General features: G+C 40.1%; 1 non-coding gene across 1 annotated transcript; it reads left to right on the top strand.

Moving 5' to 3' along the window:
• The first annotated feature begins 1065 nt into the window (after positions 1–1065).
• Positions 1066–1172, top strand: LOC111904907 (small nucleolar RNA R71). The gene has a single exon (XR_002854664.1). It is a non-coding gene; the product is annotated as a small nucleolar RNA R71 (small nucleolar RNA).
• Positions 1173–15460: the final 14288 nt, after the last annotated feature.

The raw sequence follows: 15460 nt of genomic DNA, 5'->3' as shown, positions 1-15460 counted from the left end.
TTGGACGACAGCTTCAATGAAGGGTATGTTGATTTGAAGAGCCTTGATATGATCTAGAAATTTCTGGTACTCCTCTTCCTGCTTCTCCTTCTTAGCTTGGACTGGGTATGGCATTGGAGGCTGATACAGCTTTTCAGGGACATGTTCCTTCGGATTTGGCAGTGTACTCGCCAAGTCCATATTTGGTACTCGGCGAGTAGAGCTGTCAAATTGAAGAATTTGATTTTCTGCTTGATTTTCTGCCTCCTTCTTCTGTGATTCCTTGGATGCTTCAGTCTAAATAGGGACCAGGGGAGTGATTATTTTCCCACTTCTTGTTGTAACTATATTTATGTGCGCGCCTCATGGGTTATTTTCGGTTTTACTAGGAAGTTCGCCCGGTGATCTTTGGTTGATTTGTTGAGCAAGTTGCCCTAGCTGCGTTTCTATGTTGTGGATAGATGCTTGCTGGTTTCTAAGCATGGACCTCGTTTCTTGAATTGCAGCATCATGATCACTATGTCACTTTTCTGAAGCAGCTACAAATTTGGAGAGCATTTCTTCCAAACTTGGTTTTCTTTCTTGTGTCGGATCCTCCTTTTGGTAAAACCGTCTTCCTTTCTGCCTGAACTTCTCCTCCTTAGCCTTCTTGTACTCTTCATAGGGGAGCCACTCTTTCTTTGGTCTTCGCCAATCTTCATCATATCGGTCTCCACTTGAGTAAAAACCTGCACCTTCTTGTTGCCATTTTCATCCAAGTCGCAATCTCTAGTAAGATGAGGCCCATTGCAGTTTTCACAACCCACCCGAATAGCATGGATCGTTTGATCCATATTATCCATCCTCCAAACCATGGTTTTTAGCATAGCCATGACCGCGGACAAGTCTTCAGTAGCTGCATATGCAGCTCCCCTAGTAACATCATTTCTTGGGTTGTGGTATTCTCTAGAGTGCTTAGAGAATTCTTCAATTAATTCCTTGATCACCGGGGGTGGCTTCTTTGTGAGCGGGCCTTGTGATTCAAGTAACTTCCTGGTTGTGACATTGACTTCATCATAGAAAATGGAGACTTCTTGCTGGCTATTTAGGTCATGGTGTGCGCAGTTTCTTAGTAAGCTCTTGTACCTCTCCCAAGCTTCATATAGTGACTCTCTAGCTTGTTGTTCAAAGCTAGCTATTGCTTTCTTCAGTTTGGCTATCTTGGAAGGTGGGCAAAAGTGATCAATGAATTCTTCTTTCATCTTGGCCCATGTGGTGACTGATCCGGGGGGAAGTGATTTGAGCCAGTCTTTTGCAGCGCCTTTGAATGTCACTGGAAGCATGCGAAGTCGCTGAGTCTCGTGAGGCACATTTGGAACATTGAAGTAATCTGCTACATCATTGACTTCATCCAAATGCTTGTAGGCATCTTTGTGGTCTTTTCCACAGAAAGGTATTTCTTTAAGTAAAGCTAGGATATGAACCTTGAGCTCAAAAGTAGCAGTCGTAGGAATTGCGGGTTGCACAAGCCTCGGGCCAGTGTCGTCGCGCATCCTCTTCTTCCATTCCCCCATGGGGATTTCATCAATGTTAGCCATGGTAAGAGCTAACTCGTCGCCAGAATCGGAGTTGTGCCCGTATGTAAGTTCTTCTTCCTCCTCGGTGTCGTACTCAGTGTCTTCCTTGATCGGTTCTTCACTTGCTAAAGATGTGCTGGATGCACCTGCTTTGCTACTCTTTTTCTTCCCAAAAAACAGTCTTCAAGTTAGACAAAGGTGACTTCTTAGGTGTACTCGAGCTCTCCACGTCCTTTCTTTTGTTCCTTTTTAATGCGGATTCGGGATCTTCAAACGGGGGTACCAGCGGAGTGTTTGATCCTCTGGTCATGAAAGTCCTGAAATAAACAAGATACAAACGTAAAAAGAACAAAAAAGTGTACTAAAAAAACGAAAATTAAAAGCTACAATCTGTTGTACTCGCCGAGTAAGTGCGAATGCACTCGACGAGTAGCAGTGTATTTTTGAAAGAATTCAAAACTTGAAATAAAACTAATTTAGATGCTAAAACCTAACTACTAATTACTAATCTGCAATAAATTAACTTTGTGCCAGTAAACTCACACAAAGGATCGAAAAAATTAGAAATTAGATAAATTATTTAGAACCGTTCCCCAGCAACGGCGCCAAAAACTTCATGTGTGTGAAACGAGCTAGTTTTAATGCTACTTTTAGTTAATAAATTAAGCACACAAAGGCAGTGAACCTGTCTTTTAGTGGTATAGTTGGGTAAGTAGGGTGTCGAACTCAGGGAACGAAAATTATTCTAATAACTAATTTTAACTAAACAAGTAATAAAAGTAAAGGGTTTTTTCTCTAGTTTTACAAGACTAGAAACTTAAACATAGCACTTAAAACAATTAACTAACTAAACAATTAAAGGAAATGACAAATTCACCAAATTTATTAAAGGGTTTCTGTTTAGGTTCAACTAATTCACTCCTATGGTTATTTAAATGATAGATTAATTATTATTGGTTACCAACTATAGTGGTTAGGTTCATGTTCATTACTCCTAACCCTTAGACAATTAATCAATTCAAGCAGTGGCCAATTGTTTAAACTAATTAATTCCCTAGTTCAATTGTTTGGATTAAATAAGATTTGTAATTGGTTAATTAAGTTGGTGTTCCAATTAACTCTTGTTTGTTGGTTTCTCAAACAAGCTCACACATTAATTTACCCATTCTCTAATTAATCTTAATTTCATATTTAGTACTCTTAAGCATATGATAAAGTATTCACATTGCATATGAGGTTAATAATTAAGAGATTTTCATGCAGCTTAATTACCTTCCAATTAACATAAAATAGTTGTCATTAATGCATAAGGTTCTTTAACAAACTTAATTTAATAAAATCACCAAATAACAATCAATCAAAAAGTATATTCTAAACCATAGGAGTAAATTAGTCTTCCCCAACAGAAACAAAACGAATTTAGTTCATAGTCATGATAAAAACAAACTCAAAAGCAGATTTAACTAAGCTAAACATACTTAATTCCTAAAGTTAAGTGGAATGATTAACCTAATTGCCTTGATTCTTCAAGGGATTGAAGATTAGGGTTCCTTAGCTCATCCAAGGGTTCTTCAATCGCAGATGAAGCTCCAAAAACGTCAGAAGTCCTCCCCAATCGGATAATAGTTTGGTATTTATAATTATCACAAAACAGGGTGTACTCGGCGAGTAGCAGACCCAACTCGCCGAGTAGATGGTAGTTATCCGTCTCATACCAGGAGTCTTGACTTATCTTCTGGAATATTCTAATAGACTCGCCGAGTAGGAAGGCTTTTTTCCCTCATTCTTCATTCTTTGGTCTCTAATTGCTTCCCCTTGTTCCCTTTCACTCCCAAGCATGTCTTTTGGACTGAAAAAAAATTTAAACATTATTAAGTACCTTTTGTCCACATTATACATATAATTAGTTAAAAATGAATAAAAATGTATGCTTAATAATTAACTAATTATGCACATATCATGTAACTTATGTGTTTTAAATGTGTGTTTAAAAGAAGTGACATTTGGATATCCATAACTTGAGGAAAAATTATGGACTCCATTAAAACACAGAAATGATCAAGAATTAATCATAGACAATTCAGCAAATAATTCCTATCATCTTCTAAATTCATAACAACCTGAACATGATCATCAAAGTTTCAAGAATTATATGAACACATACAAAGCATGAAAATTTTGATATAAGCTATTGTAAATGGATTAGAACAACCATTACACCAACTAAAAGAAATTTTAAAACACCAAAACAGTTTAGGGTAATGTTTCTAGTCCATTTCCAGCAACAAAAGTCGAAAATCTGCATTCTGAGGCTCCTACTCACTGAGTGCACAAACCTACTCGGCGAGTAGGATGAGTTTACACATGAACTCGGCGAGTCCCCCCATGGACTCGGCGAGTTCATTAGCCAGACAACAAAAACATTCGACTTTTTTTTCACTATTTTGCATCAAGTATCAAACAAACAAGCCTAGGCTCTGATACCACTATTGGGTTTTAAGCATTCTAACACTCCCTAACTGTACATGCAACCCTAATAAACATTGGATCTATGTTTGTCTAAGGTACATGCAAAATATTATTTTCCAAGGTTTATAACCTATCTAGCATGGCATGGGGTACTTTTAAACATAAAAGAAATAGATGAATTACATACCTTTTGTTGATTGTTGATTCCTTGGATTTTGAGAGCCAAGCACCAATAATGTGAATGCCTCAAATGGAAATAACAAATCACCACAAACTTGGAAAATGTATGAGAGAGTATACTAACACTTAGAAATCAGCCACCACTATTACACACACACTAGGGGGTTTTTTCATGCAACATAGGCTTGTTTATATAGTGTGCATGGTTAGGGTGAAACCCTAATAACCCATGTATTTTCCTGTTCCAAGGATCCATGGGTTAAAGCTCCATGGATCATCCATGGACTTCCATATAAGCTTAGCCCATTCCCAAATGAGTGTTAGCCCACACCATATAAATATAATAGCCCATGATTTAATTAGTCTTCCTTTTAATCACTAAATTAATTCATAATTAATTCAAGATTAAAACTAATTAAATAACATGACTTTATATTAATATATTATAACTTATAATATATTAATAAATTGTAAGTATACAATTCTCATAAAATTATCCATAAATAGTTTGGGTGAAGTGCAACCCAAATGGACTATGTCGGGTCGGGTCAAGTATATATAACAAATAAGTTATGGACTTAGACACCTTATCCAACATAAATACCCAGCCCGACTGAGAGCAGAAATTATCTATGTCGGTCTGAAAGCTAGCGTCACTATACCCTGTCACTCTCAAGTCATCACTCCCACCGAGGGTATGTACTTAAGAATGTTCTTTACCGCAGTCCAATGAGCTCTACTAGGATTCCCCTAATATCTGTTGACCATGCTCAAAGAAAAAGCCACATCAGGGCGAGTACATGTCATAACATACATGATCGAGCCAACAGCGGAAGCATATGGTACTCAGCTCATCTCTGCTATCTGGGCATCGGTACTCGAACTCTGAGTCTTACTATTTTGTTATTGCTTATGATAGGCAATTCTCCTTTCTTGGAATTCTCCATGCTAAAATATTTCAACACATTGTCCAAGTAGGTACTTTGACTAAGTCCTATTAGTCTTTTACTCATGTTTCTCAATATCCTTATCTCTAGAATGCAAGCAGCTTCTCCGAGCTCCTTCATAGCGAAACACTTTCCAAGCCAGGACTTAACCGCCTGCAAGGTTGGAATGTCATTTCCTATGAGAAGTATGGAATCTACATACAACACCAGAAAGCTAACTACACTCCCACTAGCCTTGACATACACATAGGACTCATCCTCTCTTCTTGAAAAACCATACTCTTTGATTTTCTCAATGAAACAGAGATTCCATCTCCGAGATGCTTGTTTCAATCCATAAATGGATTTCTCAAGCTTACATAGTCTATTAGGGTAGTTCACATCGATAAAACCCTCTGGCAGACTCATGTAAACATCTTTAGCCAACTTTCTAGTTAGGAAAGAGGTTTTGACATCCGTTTGCCATATTTCATAATCATGAAATGCAGCTATGGCTAGCATAACCCTGATTGGTTTAATCTTTGCTACTGGTGAGAAGGTCTCATCATAGTCAACTCCATGAGTTTGAGTAAAGCCCTTCACAACCAATCGTCGCCTTATATTTGTGTAATTTCCCATCCATGTTGGTTTTCTTCTTGAAAATCCATTTGCACCCGACCATCTTATGATCTGGCACATTGTTAACCAAGTTCCAAACATGATTGTCATACATGGACTGAATCTCGCTGTCCATCGCCTCTTTCTATTTTGCAGACTTGGGGCCTCCCATGGCTTCCTTGTAGTGGTTAAGCTCATCTAAATTTACCAGTGTACTATCACTGATAAATATCTCACCATCTGTAGTAATATAGAAACCATAAAACTCAAGTCCCATTCTAACTCTACTAGAACGCCTCAGAGGTAAGGACTAGTCAACTGGTTCAACATGAGTTTCCTCCTCAGGTTGAGGACTAGTGTTTAAGGCTCCTTTCTCACTTAACTCTTGAATATCTTCAAGGTCAATTTGCCTCCCACTATGCTCTTGGCATATGCGTTCTCTCTCTCGGAAAACCTTCTCCTCGCAACGAAGACAACATTGTCACTCGGTCTGTAGAAGAGATATCCAAAGGATTTTCATGGATTGCCGATGAAAATACAACGCTCACTACGAGGTTCGAGCTTCTTGTGAATCTCTTGTCTTACGAAAGCCTCACAACCACAAACCTTGATATGTGCTAACGAGGGAACCTTCCATGTCCACATATCGTGAGGTTTTTTGGTAACCTTCTTAGTTGGGACTAGATTAAGGATATGGGCGGCAACCTCTAAGATATACCCCCAGAATGAGATAGGTAATGAAGCTAGACTCATCATGGAATGAACCATATCCAACAAGGTTCGATTGCGCCTCTCAGCCACACCATTAAGCTGTGGTGTCCTAGGTAGCGTCAATTGTGAAACAATTCCACATTCCTTAAGATAGTCGTGGAACTCGATACTAAGATATTCTCCACCTCTATCAGACCGGAGCATCTTTATCTTCTTGCCTAGCTGATTCTCCACTTCTTGTTTAAACTCTCTGAACTTTTAAAAGGTTTCTGACTGATGCTTGATTAAGTAGATATACCCATATCTGCTGTAATCATCGGTAAAAGTCGCATAGAAGCGGTTAGCATCCCTTGTTGCGGATCTAAAGGGTCCACACACATCGGTGTATATGAGATACAACAAACCCTCACCTCTTTTACTAGTACCAGTGAAGGGTGACTTGGTCATCTTTCCAAGTAAACAAGATTCGCATGTGTCATCCAACTTTAAGTTGAATGACACCAACACTCCATCCTTTTGGAGTTAGGCTATGCGCTTCTTGTTGACATGTCCAAGACAACAATACCATAAGCATGCTTTTTCCAAACCTTTGGAGGAATCAATATGCAATACATTATTTCTTAAGTTGTCTACAACCATCACAATTTCATATATACCATTACAAGGCAATGCTTTAAAATAAAATTTACCATTATAAAAAGCATTAATAGAACAAATTTCATTATTAAATAAAAATCTAAAATCTTCTTTATACAAACCATGAAAGGAAATACTGTTTCTCGCCATATCGGATGAGTAGCAACAATTATTCCAATCTAATTCTAACCCATTACTAAGAAATAAAGAATAAACTCCAATCTTGGTGATAGGCGATACTTTCCTATTCCCCATGATCAAGTTCATCTTCCTATGCTCCACACCCTACTTCTTTTTAGTCCTTCCAAATCAGAACAAATGTGAAAACCACATCTTGTATCAAGGACCCAAGAATTAGCATGTGATGATTTATTAGACAGAATAGTGTAAATACCTGCATGTGTGGGCTTTATCTTCCTATCCTTGATGTCCTGCAAGTATTTGGGGTAGCTTCACTTCCAGTGCCCCTTGTCATGACAGTAGAAGCAATTTGTTTCTTTTGGGTTGGAAGAGGGAGTAGTAGAACCACCTTTGGTCTCACTAGAAGACGATCCATCATGGGACTTTCCCTGGGGCAACAGCAGTAGGAGTAGGTACAACAGATTTTCCTTTCAAAATACTTTCAGCAGTTCTTAGTAGGCCTTGAAGCTTGCTTAGAGTTACCTCTTCCTTGTTCATATGATAAGTCATTCTAAACTGATCATAACAAGGAGGCAAAGAGTGTAGGATAATGTCAATAGCCAACTCTTCATTGAAATTAACATTCAACTTCAGCAACTGGTCCACAAACCTTTGCATCTTTTGCAAGTGGGTCGTGATAGACTCTCCATCCATCATTTTTGTTATATCACGGAGGCAATGATTTCATACCTTTCCTGTCGAGCACTTTGATGGTACCTTTCCATCAAGTCTTGGTGCATCTCGAAAGGATAGAAGTTGTCATAGGACTTTTGGTGTTCAACTGTCATAGTGGCAAGCATGATACACGACACCTTTGTCGCGTCCTTCTCATGAGACCTATATTCAAAAACCTCTTCAAGAGTAGCAGTTGCTTCATCCACCTCCTTAATCTCTTTATCGAGGACATATTCATTATCCTCGTAACAAGTGACCATCAGAATGTTCCGAATCCAGTCATTGAAATTCGATCCATGGAAAATGACCCTCCCACACAAGTTCATAAAAAGAAAGACAAAGTTTAGATTAGATAACAATCCTTAACATAACACCGAAATGAAATATTAAGGCTAGGACCCAACACAATATTTCACATTTCGGAAGAGGGATGTCGTGATCCAATTGCAAAATATTTGAAGGTAGGTAATGATGATTTACCAATTTCCACCATGAAAAACAAAAAAGAGTATTAAGTTTTAAATGAATTAAAATTCCTAGATTCTTTTGAGATTTATTGAACTTTTCAATGACATGTTTAAATCTTGATTATGCCCTTCAAGTTTGTGACTGGCATACCGAGGATCACAAACAAGTGTGAATAACCATGAAAATGTACTTGGTACTCTTGATGTCATTTATCACCTAATTAATGTGAATAACCATGATCTTTGAAAAATATCAAGCTACTCTTTGCCACCCTTGCTAGTCACAAATTAGTGTGTTGGTTAACCACACTTTTTTCCTAAAGTAACTAAGATTGGGAATTTATAAAACATTTAGTTACTTTATAATTATCATTATACTTTTGAATGATAATTAATGTCCTATCCTACCTGTTCAGCTAAGGACCCTCCACCAATCAAGGAAGCGGTGGGTGAGAGTGGACACTCATTCAACCACCATTTTATAGGCAGTTTCCTTATACCCCCTCCTTATAGACCGGCTTCGTGAATGAGGCATACTAATGGTAAGATTGACTTGTCTTATATATATATATATATATATATATATATATATATATATATATATATATATATATATATATATATATATATATATATATATATATATATATATATATAAGTATTAAACTTTTAATATTATAATAGTATAAGGGTTGAATTTTAAAGTTTAAAATTCTAGGGTTTGGAATTTTAATGTTTCATAAATGAGACTTTTCAAATTTCAAAACTTGAGGTCAAGTTTTAAAACTCTTGAAAACCTCTTGAATTCCATAACTTAAGGAGTTAATGTTTCATGAATGAGATTTTTCATATTTCATAACTTGAGGACAAGTTATGAAACTCTTCAAGAGACATTTAGATCAAATTTAACTAATAAAATTATCATATAATTTATTATTTACCAAATTGAACTAATTTAATTCATAAAGCAAGATAATTTCAAATCAAAAAATTACAAATGATTAGCTTATCATATAAACTAACAACTATCTTAAAATTTTGACAATTATCTATTAATTAGATAAGGATAATCACTACCATATAAAAAAAATAGATTTATGATACAAAACAGTTTTTGGTAATGATCTTAATCCAATTCAGGCCAAAGAACTCAAAAAACTGCCAACAGACTGTCCAAATCGTCGAGTCAAGTAATGGACTCGTGGAGTTCATCATGAACTCGTCGAGTTCCTCATGGGACTCGTCGAGTTCAGTCTGGCAGAAAAAAAATTTCATTTTTGCCTTCGACTTTGAACAATTATCCATGAATCAATATAACAGAAAACAACATAAGCTTTGATACAACTAATGGGTTTTTAGCACTATAACATCCCTATAGTACACATACAACCCTAACAATTTGGATCTATGTTTTCTTTAGTTGTACATGCAATATTATTCTTCCAAAGCATGAATCCTAACTAGCATACAAATTTGATATTTGAATCTTAAAAACTAGTTAGATGATTACCTCATGTTGTAGCTTATAGAAGTTGGCTTTTCAAGAGCTTAGCACCTCAAGTGTGATGCCTCAAATGTTTCACAAAACACCACCAACAATTGGATGACAATGAGAGAGATCTTGGAGCACCAAAAATCGGCTATATCCTCTTAGAATACGCTTGGTGTCGATTTTAGGGGCTTAGAGGTTACATATATAGTGTACAATTCCAAGAGTCACTTGGAAACCCTAATTCTTACACTTAGGCTTATGATCCAAAAATTGATTTGGACTAACAATTCACGGACTATCTTATAAGCTTAGTCCATCACAAATCAATCATGGATCATTATCCCAAAGCATATGTATCACTGATTTACATAATCAGTCCCCGTTAATTTAATCATTGTCTTTTGATCACTAAACTAATTCCAAATTAATTATTGATCAGTACTAATTAAATTATATGATTTCTCAATTAATATATTATACTTATAATATATTAATAACTCAAAAATAACATCTTTCTCAAATATCCATCCTATCAAATTGTTCTGGTGAATGCAACCCAAAATGGACCATGCTATTATCGGGTTAAGTACATACCAATTATAGTTATGGGCTTAGACACCTAATTCAACAACAGTGATCGACTGCGAGCAGAAACTTGTGTAGGTTCGGAACCCAAGTGGGGGAGGTTTAGTGATTCAGGGTGAGAGGTCGTAGGGATGACCGACTTTATGTTCAACAGCGAGAGCGAGGCGCTATTTTCAGCAGGGTTGCGTGGGTTATGTTGCCTATGTTATGGATACCCGGGATAAGGGTAAGGCAACTGTGGATGATGTTCCGATCGTACGGGAGTACCCAGACGTGTTCCCAGAGGATATGCTTGGGGTACCTCCGGAGAGGCAGGTAGAGTTCAGGATTGACCTATCCCTGGTGTGGCTCCGATAGCCAAGGCACCATATCAGTTGGCTTCTCCCGAGATGCAGGAGTTGTCTACACAGCTGCAGGAGCTATTAGACAATGGACTTATCAGGCCAAGCAGTTCGCCATGGGGAGCCCCGATCCTGTTGTTAAAGAAGAAGGATGGGTCACATCGGATGTGTATAGATTATCGGGAGCTGAATAAGGTAACGATGAAGAACCGTTATCCCCTCCCGAGGATTGATGACTTATTTGACCAGCTTCAGGGAGCATCTTGGTTCTCCAAGATTGATCTGCGGTCGACTTATCACCAGATGCGAGTCAGGGACGATGATGTGAAGAAGACAGCCTTTCAGACTCGCTATGGTCACTATAAGTTTGTGGTGATGCCGTTTGGGCTCACCAATGATCCTGCCGCGTTCATGGACCTCATGAACTGTGTTCGTAGACCTATGCTGGACCGGTGTGTAATAGTCTTCATCAATGGTATCTTGGTTTATTCCAAGACTCAGGAGCATCATGAGGAGCACCTGAGGACGGTGTTGGAGACACCGAGGAGGGAGAGACTTTTCACAAAGTTCTCCAAAGTGTGAGTTCTGGTTACACGAGGTGCAGTTTCTAGGGCACCTTGTCAACTAGAAGGGTATTCTGGTCAATCCGACCAAGATAGAGGACGTGATGCAGTCGGAGGTTCCGAGGTCTCCAACTGAGATTCATAGTTTTCTTGGTCTAACGGGTTATTATCGGAGATTCATCTAGGATTTCTCCAAGATTGGTGTTCCCTTGACCCGGCTGACCAAGAAGTCGATGACATTTTGTTGGGAGCCTGAGCAGCAGGAAACCTTCGAGACTCTCAGACAGCGGTTATGCAAGGCACCGATTCTGACATTGTCGAAGGGCTTCGATGACTTTTGTGGTTTACTACGATGCTTCGATCACAGGTATGGGCGCAATGCTAATGCAGCGGGGTCACGTGATAGCATACGCTTCGAGGCAGTTGAAGCCTCATGAGGCGAACTACCTGACGCACGATTTGGAGCTCGGGGCTATGTTTTTCGCCCTCAAGATTAAGAGACAATACCTCTAAGAGGTTCGTTGTACCATTTACACATACCACAAGAGCTTGAGGTACCTGATGGATCAGCTGAATCTAAATATGAGGCAGCGTCGGTGGTTAGATGTGGTGAAGGATTATGATTGTGAAATCATTTATCACCCAAGGAAGAGCATTGTGGTGGCCGATGCTCTTAGCCGCAAGGCGGTTGCGGCACCGATACGAGACATATGTTTGAGAATGACAGTGATTAATCGGTTGCTAGAGCGGATCCGGGAGGCGCGGGTCGAGGGTATAAAGGAAGAGCGCCAGAAGTATGAGCGGATTACAGGCTAGATGGCCTCATTTGATTATGACAACCATGGGTTGTTGACCCTGTATAGGAGGGTCTGCGTTCCATATTGGGGTGGAGTATGACAGGTTCTGATAAATCAGGCTCACAAGTTGAGGTTCTCCATCCATCCTGGGGCGACAAAGTTGTATCGGGATCTTCGCCCTGATTATTGGTGGCCTTGCATGAAGCAGGATATAACATGTTATGTAAAGCAGTGCTTGACTTGACGGAAAGTCAAGCCGAACACTAGAAACCTCATGCCAAGATGTAGCCGTTGGATATTCCCATGTGGAAATGGGAAGATATCACTGTGGATTTCATCACGAAGCTTCCTAGGACCGCACGTGGAGTGGATTTGATGGGTCATCATGGATCGGTTGACCAAGAGTGCTCATTTCATCCCGATCCAGGAGAGTATATCGGCTGAGAAGCTAGTTGAGATCTACGTACGCGAGGTAGTGGCACGTAGACAAGTCCCGCATCTCAGGCGGAGCTAGACGATACGACGCCTTAGCTATCGGAAAACATCAGGAAAATCGCATTTGGAAAAACATCAGGAAAATCTCGTACAATCGGTACCCTACTCATATCTGGCGTGGCTTCTACGCTCATATCCGAAACGTAAGCCAGAAACCCAGAACCACCCTGCTGAAGAAGTCTCCTATCCCTCATAGCTGAATAGAGAGTTGGCCTATGTGAGGCTCTCTCTCCATGAATAAACAGTTCTCCCCTACTTGGGGTTCGAACCCTCACTAACTGATGTTTGCAATCTATCATGGCCCCATTAGGCCCCAATCAATCAATCTCGATGATCACCTTCAATCCTCGTAAAGGAATCAGAACCAAATCGATAGGAAACCTCTTCCAGAACATATTCAGAACACTCCTCCGAAATACCCTCGTAGCACTCACAGTGTGGTCGTCCGCAATCTCCACCTCGAGTGGGGAATCTAAAATCCCTAGAGCATCACGAAACTTCTTGCTGAGCGCTAGGGATACAAAAGATCGGGTAGCCCTCGAATAAAAAAGAATCTGAGCCGATATACCATTGACCAAAAAGGTCCCTATATAAAATCATAACATACATAAGCATAACAATAAAATAAAAGAAACAGAATTAGATCACATACTAGTCACAACATCAGGCATTGCTCGGGTCTCCTTGGTAGTCAGCTGAAATGCACGACTCTTCACCGTAGGAGCCTCCGCCTTGATCGGGAGGCCATCAGTAATCCTCATCGTGGCAGGTGTAGGCGCCGCCACTGCTCCTCCTCCACTTACCAACCTCGGACAGTCAACATTTTTATGACCGGTCTGGTTGCAGTGGAAACAAATCAAGCCCTTCTTGGGGAAATCACGACTCATGTGACCCAACTCGCCACACACATAATATATTGAGCCCGTCGATCAGCATGCTCCACTGTGCGGCTTACCACACTTGGCACAACGGCCACGACTATACTGGCCCCTGCTGAGAGGATCGGAGGTCATAGGCTACTTGGCCTGATCCATTGCTGCCTGAACCTGTTACGGCATCTGCTTCGTGAGGAGCTCTAACGTAATCTCCCGTTCTCGGGCCTTCTCCACCATCTCATTCAGGGTCTTGCATACTAAAAATATCACAAACTCCCGAATATCATCCCTCATCATGGAATCATACCTAGTCTACTTCATCTCCTTATTCGTAGCGTACTTCCCTCTCTCAAAACTTGGTGGTGATCTTCGCCACAGTCTCAGTGGTCTGCTATAAATCCTGGAACACTCTCACCAAACCTTGCACCTCAATGGATGGTACAAACTCCTGGTCAAACCTCCCCACAAACTGCTACCAAGTCATCTCAGCCACCCTTGTTGATCCCACCTCACAGGTTACCTCCTCACACCAGTCTTGTGCTTGAGGCCTCAACATAAAGATACGAACCCCACCTTGCCTCCTCGGGGCAAAAACTTGTGCACTGGGCATTCTCCATGTTTGCCACCCAATGTCGGCTAGTGATGGGATACATGAACATGAATGTAACACCTCATTTCTAGTATGTTTTTTAAATTAAGTATTTTCAATTCTTAAGGGGTACTTGACGAGTCTATAGCCCGACTCGTCGAGTAGAGACAGGATGATCACGCGATTTAAGCTGGCTACTCAACGAGTCCATACGTTGGACTCGGCGAGTCCTCCTGTCTGGATGAAGCCCTAATGTTAAGGGTTTGCACCCTATTTAAACACACTTATACACCCCCAACCTCGCCTCCATCACCCTCAGATCATCCTTTACCGAACCTTAGCCCCCTTAAAGAGTGTGTGTGACTGATTGTTACCTTGTGAAGGAACTTTTGGAGCAAGTAGAAGAAGAATAAGGTTGAAGACTTCAAGGAAGAGGAAGTAGATCCAGAACACACGCATTTGTGGTCATCTTTTCTGGTAATAAAGTCTCCATCTTGCTTATTGATTTAGTAGATCTTGTTTGTCCCTAAATTGTTGCTTTTAAGCCCCAAAACCCCAAATCCTATGTGATAAAGCCTTATAATCGGGTTATACTTCAGATATGGACCCTCGTCGCATTCTAGAAGTGTAAAGTTTTAGTTGTAGTCATGATTGAGGTCCCTCTTGAGTTTAGAACCTCATTAAGAGCCTAGATTCGACATTTGAAGCCTTTCAAGTCGTGTATGCATGTAAAGTTTGCAACTTTACGTGATCAACATGCCCTAGAAGCTTAGATCTGTGATTTGGGTCGTTGCATGGCTCAATTCAGGTCTGTATGGAAAAAGGACTGAATGGACTCGACGAGTCGCAAGGTTGACTTGGTGATTCATATGAAGATAGTCGTGGACTCGACAAGTTGGATGAGCAACTCGGCGAGTCCGATGAAGATTGCCTTAGACTTGACGAGTTGTTCATACAACTCGGCGAGTCATATGAGTTTTCCTGATTAAAGTAAAGTTCGAATGAAATAGCTTCATTCCTTCTTAGTTACACGTAAAGTTAGCAACTATACGTGTTCAGATGGTCCCAGGAGCTTAGATCTACGAGTTAGATGCTCTGGAATGGATTAGAATCGACTGTATGAGATCTGCACATTAAGACTCGGCGAGTTGTTCTTCGGACTCGACGAGTCGAGTCGCGAGTCCCCCGTTTTTCTTCGATTTGTGAGTTCAGGGTGAATCAGTGAGTGGGGAAGGGACTCGGTGAGTTAAGGTCAAAGTTAGTAATGAAGGGACTCGGCGAGTCTGCGCCCTGACTTGGCGAGTCCGGTCAACTAGAAGTTGAATT

Source organism: Lactuca sativa, chromosome 7 (genome assembly GCF_002870075.4).
Source record: "Lactuca sativa cultivar Salinas chromosome 7, Lsat_Salinas_v11, whole genome shotgun sequence".
Lineage (NCBI taxonomy): Eukaryota > Viridiplantae > Streptophyta > Magnoliopsida > Asterales > Asteraceae > Lactuca > Lactuca sativa.
The sequence above is the reverse complement of the archived record's forward strand: the minus strand, read 5'-3'. Positions and strand labels throughout refer to the sequence as shown.